Here is an 18,845-nt window from a genome sequence, read left to right on the forward strand (position 1 = left end):
TCCTTCTTTATACTGGCGGAGATTGGTGAATTAGTTATCCTTAAAGTGCCTCGGGCACACAAAAATGACTTTTCCCACAGATGTGAGTACATTTCTTACGCTCTCGTAACTTCTGCATCCTTGAGCTTGGACTACAATATCGCAGCGAGAAATATAAAATGGCGGATTGCTCGTAGTGTTGGGCTGGAAGTCGATGTCCTTATTTAGCAGTTCCGCTGCAAATACTGTGACGTAATTGTTCAAAAAACGTAATAGATAATAGAAAAATCAGAACCGGTTGGAAAATATGACCAAAACAGAATATAAAGATATCAACAAAGCACCTGAAGAGACTAATTTCAACTTTTATGTACTTATAAACACTACAAATATACAACAAAATGCATTTAAGAGCCAAGAAAGTGGATTTAGCATGATATGTCTCCTTTAATGTTTGTTTTTAAATCCTTGAATATGACAGCCCCATCGTATTTGTCAGAGCTAATAGTAAGACATAGCCCGATCAGAAACCTAAGGTCTGCAGATCAACAACTTTTAGCTGTCCAGAAAACTAGGTACAAACGAAAGGGTGATCGGGCATTTGCAGTGGCAGCTCCAAAGAGGTGGAATAATTTGCCTATGCATATTAGAGCATCACGTACGATAACAATTTTTAAAAGCCGACTGAAGGCTCATTTTTTACATCTGGCCTTTCAGCCGGAAGTGTGTTGAGCTGCCCGTTGTATGTTATGATTATGTGTCTATATGGTGATATCGATTTTGTAGTTTTTTTTTTATCAATTTATTATCTCGGCTCACGCTGTTTTTCTTCTCTTTTCTCCTGTTTTCTATATTGTACAGCACCTTGGTCAACATACCCTGTTGTTTTAATAGTGCTTTATAAATAAATGAAATAATAAATAAATATGCACAGCAGCTATGAAGGTTGCTAGCCTGTTTGGTTCAACATATCTCTGTGAATCAGCATTTTCTGACATGAACTTCATCAAGAACAAACACAGAACACGAATCACTGATGCACATCTGAAAGACTCACTCACAGTTGCAGTGTCAAGTAACACACCAGATTACAATACACTGGTGAACAGCATGCAATGCCAGGCTTCTCACTAAACAAAGAAACAGATACCAGCATTTTGTCGGTGCCTTGGCGAAGTTAACTTAAAATATTGAAGAATTGTGTTCAATTTAAAAGTGTGTAACAGTTATAGTTTTGTTAAAAATGCCACAGATTTGGTCATTAGTAAAAAATTTGACAAAATGTACTTAAAAATATGCAAGTTGATTGATTGTACTTTAATGTGCATAATTTACTTTTTGAAAGATGGTGCAAAATAGTTCATGATTTTTTTAAAGGGACATTTTTTCTATGACATATAGTGATGTTAGTGATCATCTGAAAATGTAACAATTACTGAGATTAAATGGCTGTATGTTGATATTTGTTTCTCAACTTATTGTCATTGTTGATAGTTATTGTGAGAAATCTTTAACGTGATTAAAGTGTCTTCACATATAAGTATCATAAATCATTATTAATAATGTATAACTAAAGGCAAACTGAGCAAATTTGTTATTTCAGAAGAGCGTATCATACTGGTAGCCCTTCGTAAGACTCAGTACCCATGAAGTTGCTCTTAGTTTCAAAAAGGTTGGTAACCCCTGTGCTAGAGAATGACAGGAGACGCGACTCAGGGGCATATCTTACTATCAGAAATGCTGGGTCTGACCACGGGGTAAAATAGAAATGTCACGCAGGTGTAATGGTTACACGGTGGATGCCGTTGCGCCACGCTCTCCTCGAGACTCGATCGTAAAACCAACGTTGAAGCGGTCTCATATGAAGCAGCTCGAGCGGTGTCACAGCCGCAGCTGCTGCCATATGTCCAGGAGCTTCTGAAATTGTTTCAGAGGGACCACGTTCTTCCCTCGAGCTAAACCGAGGCAAGTCAGAATTGACTGGATGCGTGCTTTTGTAAAACACGCCAACAAATCGATCGAGTCTATTTCCATACGGAGAAAAAGGATCCTCTGCACGGGGCAAAGTTGCTCTTTCCCAGTTGACCTGACAACTTAAACGAGCGAGATGCCGAAGCATTAACTCTGTGTAGTTAATGCCGGTAATTGTATTTCGTAACCTGGGCGGATTGTGCGTAAAACCCAACGAGACGGCTTGGAACTGAAGCCAAGCACCCAGGAACCCTACGAGGAGAATTAACGACACTACCAAAGTACCCGCGGTGGGGCAGCGAAGCGAGACAGGTGAGACTGCAGGTGCGTCTGCTGTGACAGCATAAACACCTACAGTATGTGTGTGTGTGACACTGACCTGAGCCCGCTGAGGGTGACGGTCGTCGGTCTCCTGCGCGGAGAGCGCAGACTACGGAAAAACACCCGCTGGCGATAGAGGAGAGGTAGGGAGAGCAGGTGTGTGCCCGCACACGGCTCTCTCGATCCTCCGGAGACCTGGAGAGGAAAGAGGAATGCACTCTTATGTGTGGTTAAGTGGGTACCAGCTGGACAGCCGGTGGAACATATGCAAACCAAGGATTTTCCACCCGACCCTCTACCGGGGGAAGGAGCGAATCACCGTCTCCTAAAGAGTGATCCTCTGCCACTCCGGGTCGCCCGTCTCTGGCCACTTAAACTCCCGATTTTCACGGGAAGCGGCTAAGCGGGCGGGGCGAGCTGCTGACGACCGGTTCCCCTGCGCTGCCTTCGATGGTGTCAGAGGAGGGAAACGGAGGTGGCCGCCGCAGGACGGCGAGAGGCAGACTGAGGAGCCGGCGTTGGTGGACCAAGGGCAGCTCTCTTCCGCCGGGGCACGACCTAGGAGATCGCCTCAGTATGCGCAGTGGAGCTGTACGACTCCCCGAGCTCGCCGAAGAGGCCGGCCTGTGAGACAGGAGCATTTAGGAAATTGTTCTCGTCTGCGTCCGTCATGTAAGCCAGACACAGACAAAAGGTGGCGATCTTGAACCACTGTGGTGGACATCGCACGACTGAAGGTCGCGGCCTCCCTCGTAATGAACCTGTAGCAATCGTTATTGCGTGCAGGGCTGAAGCCGCCTCTCCGCATGCCTGATGGGCAGCGCCCGTAACCGGACGACTGTCTACAAACACGGGAGGGAAGGGTTGGGTGGTCCCTCCAGGAACGCAGCTGCATCGCAACCCCCCGCTCCACTGAAGGGGTCCACGTTGGTGAGGGAGGTGAGGGGTGAAAGCTGAACGGCCAAGACGGCCGCAAATCACGTCAGCTCTTCGTGCCGTCGGGAAAGAAAGGCACAGGAGGTGAGGACCGAGAGGCCCGAGCAGCTCCGAAGTACCAATTATATGGGCGGGACGGTTCGGGCGGAAAGGGGTTAATCTCTCCAACTCTACCGTTTCCGCCGCTCGAGCGGGCACGGCCACCATCTCCGGGACGACTCCGCCTCGGAGGGAAAAAATGGGCACCCCTCTGATGCTGCAGAAGTGATGGGACCAGAAGGAGGTCCAATGGATTCGGCAGAAATCGTAGAACACGACTCTACAGTCTCCACCAGAGCCTCAACCGGCTGAGGATGAGAAGGCCGGAAAGAACCTGCTTGAAGCCTTTTTTAGGAAATAGAGTCTACAAACTTGCTCCATTCAACATCTTTGTTGATATATCATCACAATATACTCTCTGGGTAGAAGGGTTTGGATTATATTGAGGGATATCATCACGCCTTACCTGTGTGGAACAACTTGGACTGGGAGTGAACCTTTACCAAAGCCAGTTCAAACCATGGCGGTTTCTGTTACCAAAATGGCCGCCACTATGCCTGTGTCTATGTCCAGGATGCCAATCAGAAGGACACCCTTCTCAAAGAAGTCTGCCATGTCTGTATCTGTCCCTAAGATGGCTGCCACCAAGCCTGTCCCTTTACCTAAGACGGCTGTCACCATGCCTGCCCCTGTTTTAAAGGTGGCTACCACCATACCTGCACCTGTTTTAAAGAGGGCTGTCATTACACTTGCACCTATTCTCAAGATTGCTACCACACCCGAGCCACTTCACAAAATGGCTGCCTCACAAACCAAGAGCGCGTGCCGCATCTGGAAGTGCTCGCACAACATTACGCACAGTGCTTAAACATTATCGAGCACTTATCGAACCGTCCTTATTGTTTTATCAAAACAGTTTATATCGATAAAATTATCATTATCGAATTATCGCCCAGCACTAAGGCAAACACTGCATGAAAAGTGGGATTTTCGTCCCCGTAAGCGCCTGTAGGCTCCCGAAAATCTCCCGAATTTTCGGCAGCTTTCCTCAATTTACCAGCAGCGAGCTTCGCGTTTGTCTGTGTCACAAATCGTCATAAACGAACCATGACGTAGGTGGAGAGCCCCGCGCGGGTGCGATGCCTCTAATTAGCATATGAATAGCAGCGAAATCTCTGCCGGCCAGTTAGAGCGTCTCTGGCCTAATTAGCATGTGAATAGCAGCAAAACTAGAGTAACGGCCCACTTGAATGTAATCACTCAGTATTGGCTGAAGCCACAACTTTTAAACAAGTAAAATCCCCCGTGAATGGTTGGCAGATGACTTCAAGCCAATCACAAGGGATTTTTCTTGTTTAAAAGTAGTGGCTTCAGCCAATACCGAGTGAGTAAATTCAAGTCGGGCCGTTACTCTAAAGAGGGGGGTTATTGGGCACCCTGGCTCATTATAAATGTAAACCCCAATAAATAATAATAATAATAATAAATAATTTATGTTATCATTTTTTATATATTAATGTCATTGTGCTATGTACTACATTATTCACAACATCAAGGAATATAAGAGAAAACAAAGAGGTTTATTTATAAACACACAGCTGTTTATTCAAAGAAAGAGCTTTATTTATAAACACACAACTATGTACAAAGCAGCATAATGTCTCTTATATTGTACTCCAAACACGTCAAAAAGTGCCTAAGATGTTCGGGAAAGATCCCTAAAAATCTTTTTCAAAGTGTTGAAAAAAAACCTCAAAAACGTTGTAAAAAAGTCACTTTTTCACGCGTATATGGTGAGTTGCCCGGTACTTTGGTATCGCCTCTAATCTGGATTGCAGCGTGGCACAGAGCTCGGAGAGTTCCAGGCTGGGAGAGGGCGGTGGCCGCACAATCCATCCAGACACCCCGCCAACAATGCCGTATTCCTCATCAGATATGAGATCTATGGTGGCGCACTTCCAAATGTCCATCTCATCCTCAGCCAACACACTTCGTCTCGCTTCCAGCAACTGTAATACAATCAATAAGGACAATAAGTGACCTGAAAAATACTCACATTGACAAAAAACTGATCTAATATAATAAATCTTACCATTTTTCTTCTGGATCGACTCCGAGCTAAACTTTTCGCATTTTCCGCCTGCGATGCGAGTTCAGGTTGTTTGTATCTGAAACTCCGGCGTACCGACTCATAACACGTCTTACGGGCAGCTGGAAAACAATTAAATGAGACTGGTATTAATAAAAAGAGTCACGGTACAATTAAACAAGAAATGAGGAAAAACATTAGAAGTTATACTTACAAACAATGTCGTCATTCTCAGCAGTAAATCTGGACTTGCTGAAATAGCCCCAAGCAAATCGGAGGTCACGGCTTTGTTATGAGGCGACGTTAGTCTGTGAAAACAAAATGTGTGGGTTTAAGCTCGGATCTATTAACGTATCTATTTCCTTATACAAGAATAAAAACATATTCTTTAAATCGTAACGTTACCTTTGCTCTGGTTCATAGCGCCTGCAGTGTGCCTCAGAGACGCCGTACTGCCTCCTGTAAATTACAAGACAAAAAACACCTCTTAGTTATAAAACACACAGCTTGGGCTACTTCAAAAAATATGCTTATACATAAAATTATTCTTACCGCAATCTTGGGATTGTGCACCCGTCTGCTCTTCTTGGAGAGTTACAAACACCAAACCAAACGTCTGTTACGCTTGTCGACACTGCTGTGTGAGCCGTGACCATGACCTCGCACATGATTGGACGAAGGCGAGAAGCCTGTCGGGCTCCTCCAATCACATGCGAGGTTATTGATATAAGGAAAATCTTGTGAGACGTGTGCGCATGCGTATGATATAAACAACAAACGCGATGTGCCGGAAGCTCTGTGTGAAATCAACACAGTGTGCTGTCAGTTGAAAGATGTAAGTCCCAAGACTGAAGAAACGACCTCGGCGCTTCTGTAAACATTGCAACAGTGAAGTGTGTCATACACAGTATTTTGACCACAGAAAGCGCTATTTAAAAAATGAAGTTTGGGAGAAAAAAATCCAAAAGGGCTACGTCAGATAACGTACAGAGCCTGCTGCTACCCAGTCATGAATCCGCTGTGAGTGATGTCCCGTCATGTGTAAAGACCCGGAAGATAACTTTACTGGAGTTAGAGAGATTGGTGAAAGTGAAATGCACTCCGAGGACCCAGAAAAAGAAGTGATCGAAGAATTTGAAGAAACGCACCCAGCGAATTTCAGTTCAGACAACGGTGAGCATAAATACATATTTTTTATATAAGCTTGGCTTGCTTTACGTATGTTATCATTTTAAACAATACTAAAACATATCAACAAGTAAAGTAAAATAAAATCAACAAGTTAAACAAAAACGTTGGAGTTAAATGTGGTTGATTATCACTGTTGTTGTTATTTTAATAGTAAATTATAATTGAATAGGAATATCGCGTTATAATGCATAACGTTATCTTCTGTTTGTTGTTTTTCAGACGAAACAGCAGATGACCAAAGCATTCGTCTTTTCCTGGACATCTCCTGTTGTGTGGTAAGCATGAAATTACATTTGGATATACTAGTATAAAGTTCAATACATGCTAATCCAGAGCTGAAATGGGAAAACCTAACAATTTTCACCCACATGATTGTTTTCCACTCTTAAATTTCTGTTAGTTAACTAATGAAAGCAACTAAAGTATAAACACACTTTATAAAGTATCCTAAAAAATCCTAAAATGAAGTTGAAGTGGATGAAGTTCCCACAAAGTACTTAACTGGTTCATTGCACTAAAGCTAGCTGTTTGAGATGCACATGATCTTTTTCAACTACAGTTTTCAAATCTTTTCATACTCAAATGGCCCTATTGATGAGAAATGAACATATTAATTATGTTCTTTTTAAATCTCAAATGACCATATTAACAATGGGCTTTTCAATCTCAAATGGCCACATTTATGATGGACTTTTCAATCTCAAATGGCCACATTCATGATGGACTTTTCAATCTCAAATGGCCATATTAACGATGGGCTTTTCCATCTCTAATGGTCTAATGGTGGTGCTGAGTATGTGCATTGCATGTGTTTTAAATATGTCCTTTAAAATTTCATAGGATGACTATGTGGATGAAGAGGGGGAAATCCTTGCTGAGGAGCAGAGTGAACCCTATCCTCACATACAAGATGGGGAGGAGCATGGAAGTGATCAGGCCAGAAGTGAAAAACCAGAACACTTGTTAATGAAACTTTTGGGCATGATGAAATTGACTGGTATCCTCCGTGACGACTTCTTACAGTATGTGGGTTGTCCAAAATGTATGACAGTGTACATGCTTACTGAAACCTATGAGCTCAGACGGGATGGTACAAAGGTTTGCAGGACTTGTGGTCACATCCCATTCTATAATCACCCACAGCAGAGGTCTGCATTAAGGAAGAAATGTGGCTCTGCCTTGCTAAGCAAGACTACATGTTTGAGCAGTGAAGAGTATGTCCATCCAATACGTTCTTACTGATACAAGAGTGTTGTGCAGTCTCTGGGAGGACTTGTTAAAAGACTTGGATTTGAAGAGAAATTAGATGAAAGGCGAAAGCGGGAAATGCCAAAGGGTGTGTTAGGAGATGTATATGATGGACAAGTATGGCAGGATTACCAATATGTGAATTCAATAACTGTAGTCATGCCACTATGCACAGTATTTGAGCTGTGATGTAATTGCACAAGTTTCCTTGCTTCATTCCCTTCCAGACAGACATTTTGTTGTTTGACATGTTGTTTGCATAGAATGCACAAATTGAGCCTGATTAAAACTCTGTTAAAACAATTAAAATTGTTGAAATAAATTGTTTTGTGTATCTTTTTTTTTACCTAACATTGGTTATTGCTAATGACATACAGAGATATTCATATATACTGTTGGCCTGGACAAACTGAATCTACTTAAAGGGATAGTTTAAAAAAAATTAGGGAAAAATATTTTGATAGTATTGTGATAAATGATGAAGAAAATATTTTGATAAATGATTGTCATTAAACTTAAAGATGATTTTGAATTACTCTGTCCAACATCTCCGCTTAGTTAACTGAGTTGAAAGATTTTCTATTTTTAATTCATTTATAATTATAATTCTCTTAGTGTTATAAATGGTATTATAACACAAAACTCATGAATAAGTCAGTCATTGAATAAACTTGATTCTCCACTGAAACACACACAAAACTGCGAAAAATACAGTACAATGTGCTGTTTATGTCAATAAACACTGATCACCTGAACGGTGACTTTCATTAACAAAAATGGTAATTTATCATTTAAAACTAAACAACATGAATAATATTAGAGCATAAACCTCTATGACATTTTAACAAATATTTAAGTAGTTAAAGTTCTTATTAGTTCTTAATTCTGTAAAAAAGCTTAAATAATCATAATATTCAGGGACAAAGGATTATGGGTATAATATATTTTTAAGTATATGTCCAAAACTCAAAATATTAAGTAATGTTTATATCATTAAGACAATATCTGGGTTAACAGTGTAGCATACTTTGAAAATAAATCAATTCAAGCTACAATTTAAGAGTTTGTAATTTGGCTATACTGATACCAGAGATTTTATTAAAATCAAAGTTTAAAACCTCTCAGAATGTCACCTGACTGAGTAAAACTCCCCCAGCTGCTACCCTGATTTGCATTTGTATAGCTCACAGCATGTTCATTTACATGTTAAAGCCTCCCCTAGAATTAGGGGAAGGGGGGACAACTTCAGAGCAAGACCCACGTCAACTTCTGACAACTTATGGCAGTTTTCGGTGTTGGCTGCAAATTGTCAGGCGCAGTCGTATACTTGGAGTTTCACAACAATCTACAGTGCCACATTCTGGCGAAAATTCCACTTTTCATGCAGTGAAAGTGTATAAGTCCCCTGACTGTCCAAACCTGTTCCCTGCATGTGCGATAACTCGAGCTAAGGCTAAGAAAATGTCCGATGAAAGGGAAACTATTCTTAGTGATACTTAAATTTTTTCTGAGAATTCCTCTCCACCAGAATGTAATCCTGTGTGCAATAGTACTGGAAATGAGATTCCTGTGTCTGAGATACAGCCTGTTATTGAAAATATGGTCAAGTCTGATTCCATGCCTAAAAGTCCATTTGACTGGGGTGACCATCTTTTTAATGCTTGTTCTTTATCTCCACTTTATAGTGTGACCCGAGATGAATTAATCAAAGAACAAAAGTTGGATTGCACCCTTCAGGATCTGTTTTCTTTGGTGGATGAAGGAGGTGATCAGAACTTATTTCCTGTTTACTTCCTTAGAGATGGAGTACTTTGTAGGAAACAACCTATAGGTTTTGAACCTGTTTTAGATCCCAAAATCCAAATTGTGGTTCCTGCTACCTTTCGTCAAGCCGTCCTACAGTTGTCTCATGAGGGCGTTGTGGGTCATATGGGTGTTCGAAAGACCTATGACAGAATTTTGAGGGAATTCTATTGGCCTACTGTAGAGTCAAACGCGATGTGATTAACTAAATTCGGTCCTGTCATACATGCCAAATGACTGGGAAGCCAAATCAGAAAATTCCGTTGGCTCCTTTACGGCCTATAGCTGCGGTTACTAACCCATTCGAACATTTAATAATCGATTGCGTAGGTCCTTTACCGCAATCTAAGGCTTGACATGCTTATTTGCTTACTGTAATGTGTCAGTCTACACGTTACCCTGCAGCTTACCCCTTGAGATCTATCACTACTAAGGCAATTTTAAAGGCTTTGACTAGTTTTATGTCAATTTTCGGCATTCCGAAAAATATTCAGTCTGATCAAGGCTAAAACTTTATGTCTCGACACTTTTCTAAAGTCATGCGACAACTTAAGGTCACACATAACATCTCAAGTGCTTATCATCCTCAGAGTCAGGGGGCGCTAGAAAGATTCGATCAGACTCTGAAGTCACTTCTGAGATCTTATTGCGTTGAACTGGACTGTGACTGGGAAGAGGGGCTTCCTTGGATGTTATTAGCTATTCGCGAAGTCGTGCAAGAGAGCATAGGGTTCAGTCCTAATGAATTAGTGTTTGGACACACTGTCAGGGGCCCTATTGCCGTTTTGGCAGATGAGTGGAAGACGTCTGATCCACCAGAGAATGTTTTGGATTACGTGAGCAGTTTTCGTTACAGAATGAAGCTAGAGCTATTGCTCAACGAAGATTAGGTAAGTCCCAGGAGAAGATGCAGAGATTGTTTGACCGCAAGGTTAAATTTCGAGAACTTCAAATAGGTGACCAAGTGTTGGCATTGTTATCAAGGTTGACTAGTCCTTTTCAGGCTAGGTTTATGGGACCCTATACGATCGTGAAATGTTTTCCTAATAACAACTACCAAATAAACACTCCTGATCGCCGACTACAGGTCTGTCATATTAATTTATTAAAACCTTATGTGACTCCTGTGACTTCTCTATCTGTTAATATTGTATCAACTACTGCCACTGTTGATCAGAACATGTCAGAAATGTCTAAGAAGATGGTGGGAAACTTGGGTTTATCAGTTATGGATGAAGTGAACAGTCCTTCTCGAGGAGTAGTAGAAGGGCAACTCCACAATTCTGAAGTTCTTGCTGATTTGACTTCTTATTTGTCTCATTTGTCTGAATCAGAAAAGGCTGAGATCATTGAGTTGATAAATTTATTCCCCTCTCTGTTTTCTGATATTCCTACCCGAACTCATGTCATTGAACATGACATTGACACGGCCCAACCTGTAAAACAGCATGCGTATCGAGTAAACCCTGTAAAAAGAGAGTTGCTTAAGAAAGAGGTGGATTACTTACTTGCTCATAATTTAGCAGAGCCCAGTTTTAGCTCTTGGAGCTCACCTTGTATTTTAGTAAGTAAACCTGATCATACCTATCGTTTTTGCACTGATTACCGGAGACTCAATGCCCTAACCAAACCTGATTGTTATCCTTTACCTAGAATTGACGATTGCGTGGATAGAGTTGGCTATGCCCAGTTTGTCAGCAAATTTGACCTTTTGAAAGGCTATTGGCAAGTGCCTCTAACAACCCGTGCTAAGGAATTGTCTGCTTTTGTTACTCCTGACAGCTTTATGCAATACACTGTTATGCCTTTTGGGGTTAGAAATGCTCCCGCTACGTTTCAGCGGTTGGTAAACAGAGTACTGTCTGGTTTGTCTGGATGCGAGGCCTACCTGGAGGATGTCGTTTTGTTTAGTTCTCCCTGGTCTGAACATCTTGACCAAATAAGAGAACTTTTTGTTCGGCTGGCCAAAGTCAATTTAACCATTAACCTTGCAAAATGTGAGTTTGGGAAAGCCACCGTGACATATTTGTGTAAAGTGGTTGGTCGGGGTTGTGTAAAACCAATTCAAGCTAAAGTTGATGCTATTGTTAGTTTTCCTAGTACCCGTCGTGAACTCTGTCGATTTCTCGGAATGGTGGGCTGTTATCGGGGATTCTGCCAGAATTTTGCCAGCGTAGTTAATCCCTTGACTGATTTATTGAGCCCGAAAAATCCATTCAAGTGGTCGGAAAAATGTCAGTGTGCTTTTGATAATGTTAAAAGTCTGTTAGCCAATGCACCTGTACTTGTTGCACCTCAGTTTAACAAACCATTTCTACTTGCTGCCATCTACTGATGCCAGTGCTTCTGGTGCAGGTGCAGTCCTTCTACAGAAGGATGCTGATGGAATTGAACATCCGGTTGGATATTTTTCAAAAAAACTTTAATCGCCATCAGCAGGTTTATTCCACTATTGAAAAAGAGACTTTAGCCCTTGTATTGCCTGTTCAACACTTTGAGGTCTATTTGAGCTCAATTTGTGGTCCTATCATCATTTACACTGACCATAACCCTTTAACCTTTTTGGACAGAATGCGTGGTAAAAACCAAAGAATTCTGAGATGGCGTCTTATCTTGCAACCTTTTCATCTATTGATCAAACACATCCGCGGCAAGGATAATTTGATTGCCAATGCTTTGTCACGTGTGTGAACTTGTTTGTATCATTTGTGTATTTTTCTTTCCCTCCTTGTCTCTATCCCTAGGGCCCAGGAGATCTGAGAGCGAAATGGAGTGGGATTGTAAAGATGAGTATAAAGCCCTATTCGCACGGGATTAGTATTACCTGGTGACCTCTAGTGATTTGTAATAATTACAGAGGTTGTCTGTGATCTTAATCCCGTGCGAATCGGCCATGTCTGTAATTTGTAAAGTAAAAATTCCTCCGCAAATGACCTACCATATTTCGCCGAACACCGAGGTCCTCTGATAATATTAGTCCCGTGCGAATAGGCATCTCTGTAATTTGGCCAGCATTTGTTACCAGTGAGCCTTTTTTATTTATTTATTTTCTCAGTTTCTGCGCCTCTCGCACTGCAGCTGTGAAGCGCACATACAGAGACACATCCCTTCGATTTTTTTGGCTTTCATTGTGAAACTTGAGGACTTTATTAGTATATTTCTAATTTTAAACTTCTAATCAGTCTCTCTCGTCCATCTTGATGATTAAAAATATGCAGAACTGTCAATATTTGCGATCTCCAAGTTTAGGTGGAGCTATGGATGTCGTGGTAAAGGAATTTCATTTGCGGTGATTTTGCGTGGCTTACTAGCGTGGTATACCTTGTTTATTAAAATAAGATTATTACTTAAATCCAGAACAACGAGATGCACTGAGGTAGAACACAGGGTGCTATCTTTCCCCTATGAGAATATATATATTATATTAAAGAACATTGTTTAGGCTTGAAGGCAATAAATATTAGGACATTTTCAATTTGTATCTATAACGTTTGAAATGAAGTTGTAAGATCATTTTTAGTCATTTGGCTTTTTTCATCATTTCAGAACAAGCTTAACTGCTATTCATAATAACTTATATTATATTCCGTGTGTTCCTTGGTTGAAAATATGTAGAAATATATGCGAGTAAAAAAGTACAGAACAAAAACATTTAGCTCACGCGGAGCGAACGAAAAGCCGTTAATAAAGCAGACTCTCCGTAGAGGACGTGCTGAAACAGTCGAGTCGGCAGATGATCATGATGTTAATGTTTCACGCAGATATTGTTGATGAAAAACTTGCATATCTAAATGCCCAGGCGAGAGTCAAGTGTTCAGTCAGTTAATATACAGCCAGACGTTACATTGGCTGCTGCCTCCTCGTCCACGGAGCGGAGAAATTCGGTTTTTATTAAAAGCGGTTTTAATGCTGGTAAGCAATCATATTTTGGCGCCTTGTATTTGTGTTGATCAGATAGTTAAAAGTAATTTTAATCTTTAAAACGGCATCTAGAGGCAGAGGACGCTAATTCTGTCATCTCAGTTTCACTTTTTTCCCCACACGTTCACTCACTGTATGATTTAACGAAATATGATTTGGTAAAGGTACCTTTTACAGCATGTCGCGGTGTTGCGTGATAGTGTTATGCAAAGCCTCAACATTATATCAGGGAGATAAGTCAGTAAATTTGAATGAAATCACAGGCTTTGCTTATCCCGTGCGAACCGGCCACACGAAACTCAGACGTAGGGAGGTAATTTCTAAATCACACAGGGTCCCCAGGTAATACTAATCCCGTGCGAATAGTACATTTGTGACCTAAATGTGTTGTGTAATAATTTGTATAGTTTATAGTCGTTTATCTATTCTTTTTTTGTCAGTTCTTTAGGGAACCTCTTTTTGGATTGGGAGGTGTGATGAACCTAAGTGCTCTACATCCCTGATGGTGACAGTTCACAGAGTTTTGAGACACCCCCTTATCCTAATGATTAATTGAGGAACAGGGGTGTGTGTGTGTATAAAAGCTGAGCAGTGGTTCTGGTCTGCCCGTCACACACACTCTCTGACAATTTGAACTCAAGAGAGGCTCATTACCTCTCATTGAGATTTTGTTTTGTTTATGCTTTCTTATATCATGTAAGCTTTAATATTTTTTATAATAATTTTGTTTGTCATTTCTTTTGTTTCATTATTTTTCCCTAGACTTATGTTTTGTAGTGGGTGGTTTTTGTTATGTTTAAATAAATTCTTATGATTACTGAACTGGTGTCTGACCCCCTCGTTTATGTTGCGGTACGAAACGAGCTGGCTGTAACACTATATTGATTGTATTTACTAGCTGCTGACCTCATATTATTTTTGCTTTAAAAGTGCACAACTCACCTGTAAAAATCATTAAACAATTCCATAAATGTTTCTTAGTTATAAAAAGCTTTTTATTTTATCAACTTTTTGTTATTGCACTTTAATTGTAAAGATGTTTGTCACAGGGTGACTATGATAGGGCGGAACCAAAAGCAGAGAAGATTGGTTCCGCCCGAAGATGGTTTCCGCCCAGGCCGAGCAGTGCAAACACCAGCACTTCCTGGTTGCTGTGACAACGCAATCGGGGCTGATAAGCAACAGGTGAGGAGAATTAAGGCTGGTAATGTGTGATTGGAAGAAGGAGGAAGATTGGAAGTATAAATAGATCTGCAGCAACACGCAAGAGGAGTTGATTTCCGGGGCGAGCGCTGCTCCGCCACGTAGCATTTCGGCCCCACCGGAGAGAGAGAGAGACGTGGGCGAGCCGAGGAACCATTCTGGAAGTAAAGCATATACGTGAGTAGTATTGAAGTCTGTGGTGTGTACTGTGAATGCAAAGGTATCACCTGATCCTGTGTTGTGAGTTGCCACGTAGCGTTGCGGCCCCACTGGAGAGGGAAGCGTGGGCGAGCCGGGAAGCATCACTGGGAGTAGAGAATATATGTGAGTAGCATTGAAGTTTGTGGTATATTGTGAATGCAAAAGTATTACCTGATCCTGTGTTGTGAGTTGCCATGTAGCATTTCGGCCCCACCGGAGAGAGAGAGAGACGTGGGCGAGCCGAGGAACCATTCTGTAAGTAGAGAACATATGTGAGTAGCATCGAAGTTTGTATTGTGGATTATAAACGCAAAGTATTATCTGATCTTCTGTTGAGAGCTACCCCGTAGCGTTGCGGCCCCACTGGAGAGAAGGAAGCGTGGGCGAGCCGGGAAGCATCAAAATCACCACAAGGGGGTCCTGTGTTCCTCTCCTATCCATTTCATCCCCTCCACCAAGAAAAACCACCCAACCAACCACACGGCGGACCCGGGTCGAGGTCTGGTTTCGTCTGTAATTCACGAAGTGTGTGTGTAGTGCTGTGGGCGAGTCTTTGTCTTCATTTGTGTGTGCACACTTAACCGCTTGCAGTGTCATGCTGTGCCCATGTTGATAGAAGCCACTTCGAGACCAGAGGAGTCGTGAGGAGGTTCTAGCCGTTGAGGTCGGTGGAGTGTGGGTTGAAGAAACTTGTAGGTTGGGATTTCCTTGAGTGTGTAGCAACGAAACCCTTCCCTTGACGAGTGGACGGGCAGTGGTGAAGCTTCTGGACGGTCGAAGTGAGTAGACCGATTTACAATCTAATGTGCCGAAGGGTCGTTGGGCTGACGGCTGTGAGAAATAACTACCTCTGTGTGGAGCCTCTTCAAAGTAGGGTTGGGCGATGTCGACCAATTTGGCATCGTACGATGTTTAATGTGAAACATCGCGATGGACGATGGCATCGTCGTCGGTGGGCGGGGCGTAAATAATTAATTTATAACGAATTAATTAATTGTATCGTTTCCACTACCTGACCCGCATGATCTTTGTTTTAACCAAACCCATAACCATAAATAAAGATAAGTTACACACAAATTAACACCTGTCAATCACTTTTCCGCGGGACTCTGGCATGAAGTAGGCAGCACAGTGATCTGCGTCGTTATAATGGCGTCGCCGTCGACAAACTTGGTCGTTAAAAAAGGTACAAATTCACCTATCTGGCAGTACTTTGGCTTTAGACCTAATGAAAGAGGACAGCCACGAGACACGTCTGAAGTGGTGTGCAGGATTTGCGGTCAAGTTATCCGCGCAAAAGATGCGCAGACGACAAATTTACATGACCATTTGCGTGTGCACCATCCCGCAGAATACAGTTCATTGCCAGTGTCATCATCACGCACAACTGAACTTCGCAGGAACCAACCAACCCTATCTGAGGCTTTCGCTAAAGTTACTAAGTACAAGCGTGACAGCGAAAGATGGAAGCAGTGTACTGATGCTGTGACCCGCTACCTAGCAAAAGAAATGGTTTCTTTTAATACGGTAGAGAAGAGCGCGTTTAAGGCCATGCTGCAAATATTTGACAAGCAGTATGAGCTGCCAGGTCGGAGATTCTTCTCGAAGACCGCAGTCCCAAAGTTGTACAACGACATCAGAGCAAATATTTTAGCAGAGCTGGATGATGTGGAATATTTGGCACTGACAACTGACATGTGGTCCAGCTGCAACATGATGCCTTACATGTCAGTGACCGCACATTATGTCAGCAAAGAGTGGACACTAAAATCGAAATGCCTACAAACAAGCTTCATGCCAGAAAGCCATACAGCCGACAACCTGGAAGAGGCATTGCAGGAAAGTGTACACGAATGGAAAATAGAAGAAAATAAAATTTCCTGCATAACTACTGATAATGGGGCAAACGTTGTTGCTGCCATCAGACAGTTAAAATGGCCTTGGTTAAGTTGCTTTGGCCACAATCTGAACATTGCTATAAACAACTCAATCAAGAAGCAGCAAGCCAGCACTGATCGGGCTTTCGGGGTTTGCCGGGCAGTCAACACTGCTTTTTCCCACAGCTGGTGGAGGAGACGAGAGCTAAGCAAAGCACAAGAGGAGCTAAAACTCCCTCATCACTCCTTGATCACGGTAATCTTTAAAAATCTTTAATAAGTTTTCAATTAAACCATAAATGTGCATACAAAAATGCAAGCATGCGATCAGACAGACGCACAATCCACGTATCATTCGTTCAATTAATGTATAATTAATAATTATCATAATTTCGTTACAAAACTAAAACAAAAAACAACGATTTGACATTGGCATTTTCGATTCTATGCATAAATTATTATCATATCAATATATTAGGACTACCAATATCAAACTCATTCCGTAACCATTATTCTTATTACCATTTTTAATTTGTGCATAGAAATGAAATTATGAATATCAAGTCGTTGTTTGTTTTTCGTTTGGGTTTCGTAAACAAGTTTCTTAATTGAAAATTAAGAAAACGAATGATGCACGGATTTTACATAGCCTATAACTTATATTTTAAGCTGATTTGATGTTGTGTGCTCACCACATTGAAGGCGATGTACCTTTTTTGTCAGCCTGGTTAGCAAAACGATCTTAAAAGCTGGACGAATAGCATATATATTTTTTTCGGACAGGACTGTGCAACACGATGGGGCTCCAAACAGCGAATGGTGGAGAGAATTCTGGAGCAGGTTCAAGCCATCAAACGAGTGTTTGCTCAGGATAAAAGCCGCCGCCCGCTCCCGCAACTTACATGGCAGGACATAAGTGTTCTGGAAGCAGTTAATAGTGGATTGAAGCCAGTGGCAGAGTTTACAGATATTCTTTCTGGAGAAAACTATGTCACGGTTTCCTCACTTTTGCCGATGTTGGCACACCTGGAAAGTGTGCTGGAGAGCTCGGAGCAAGATGCGAAACTTACAGCCGACCTGAAGCGTGTCATCTTGGAGCAGATGGAAGACAAATATAGCAATGATGCCACCCTGAGTATGATGCGCAAAGCTGCCTTGCTTGACCCCAGATACAGAGGGGATCACATGAAACCACCTGAGCTAAGTGCCACAAAAACTGAACTGGTTGCAGAAATGGCGGCAGCAGCAGCAACACGCGCAAGCCCATCATCCGGCCCCGCACGAGAAAGAGAAGAGGCAGAGGAATCAGGTGCTGGCATCGCGCCTAAGAAGAAAAAGGGACTGGGCAGCCTTCTTGGTAAAAGAGCAGCTACAGCAGTGCTCACCGCTGATCAAAAGAGTGAAGCTGAGATGTCACTGTATCTACAGGAAATGGTTATTGACGGAGAAGAAGACCCACTAACTTGGTGGAAAGCTAACCAAGGACGGTTTCCTCTTATGGCCAACATCGCTCGTAAATATTTGTGCATATGTGCTACCAGTGCTCCATCTGAACGTGTGTTCAGCACAGCGGGTAATGTTGTTACTCCACTTCGCAGCTTATTAAAGCCAGAAAAGGTGAACATGTTAGTATTTCTGGCCAGAAACCTTGATATTTAAAGTTTGTTTTTTTTTGTCCCAACCTCTGTTCGTCATGGTAAAACCATGAAAAAGCAGATTTTTTTTCTGCTGTTTTCCCAGGTGAAAAAAAAGTAGTATTTAATGTATTAAAAATATACTTAAAATTTAAGTAATATGTTTTTAGTATATTTGTATTCCCAACGTGCTTATTTAAAGTGTATTAAAAATATGTTAAATAGCTTTTAAATGTATTTCAAAAAAGTGTACTACAAGTACGTTGGTAATAAATATATGCTTAATTACACTTTTTAAAAGTATGCTAAACTCAAGCATACTTTTAATGTATTTCTAAAAAGTGCACTAGATGTAAGCTGGTAATAATTATATCTTTAATTACACTTTTTATAAGTATGCTAAACTCAAGCATACTTTTAATGTATTTCTAA

The 18,845-nt window shown here is 41.6% G+C and overlaps 1 long non-coding RNA gene across 1 annotated transcript in view; it reads left to right on the plus strand.

Annotated features, from left to right (window-relative positions):
• The window catches only part of LOC135760864 (uncharacterized), a 271,903-nt gene that overhangs the window by 108,503 nt on the left and 144,555 nt on the right, over positions 1 to 18,845 (plus strand). The gene's annotated exons all lie outside the window — the stretch shown is intronic.

This window comes from Paramisgurnus dabryanus, chromosome 16 (assembly GCF_030506205.2).
Source record: "Paramisgurnus dabryanus chromosome 16, PD_genome_1.1, whole genome shotgun sequence".
Taxonomy (NCBI): domain Eukaryota; kingdom Metazoa; phylum Chordata; class Actinopteri; order Cypriniformes; family Cobitidae; genus Paramisgurnus; species Paramisgurnus dabryanus.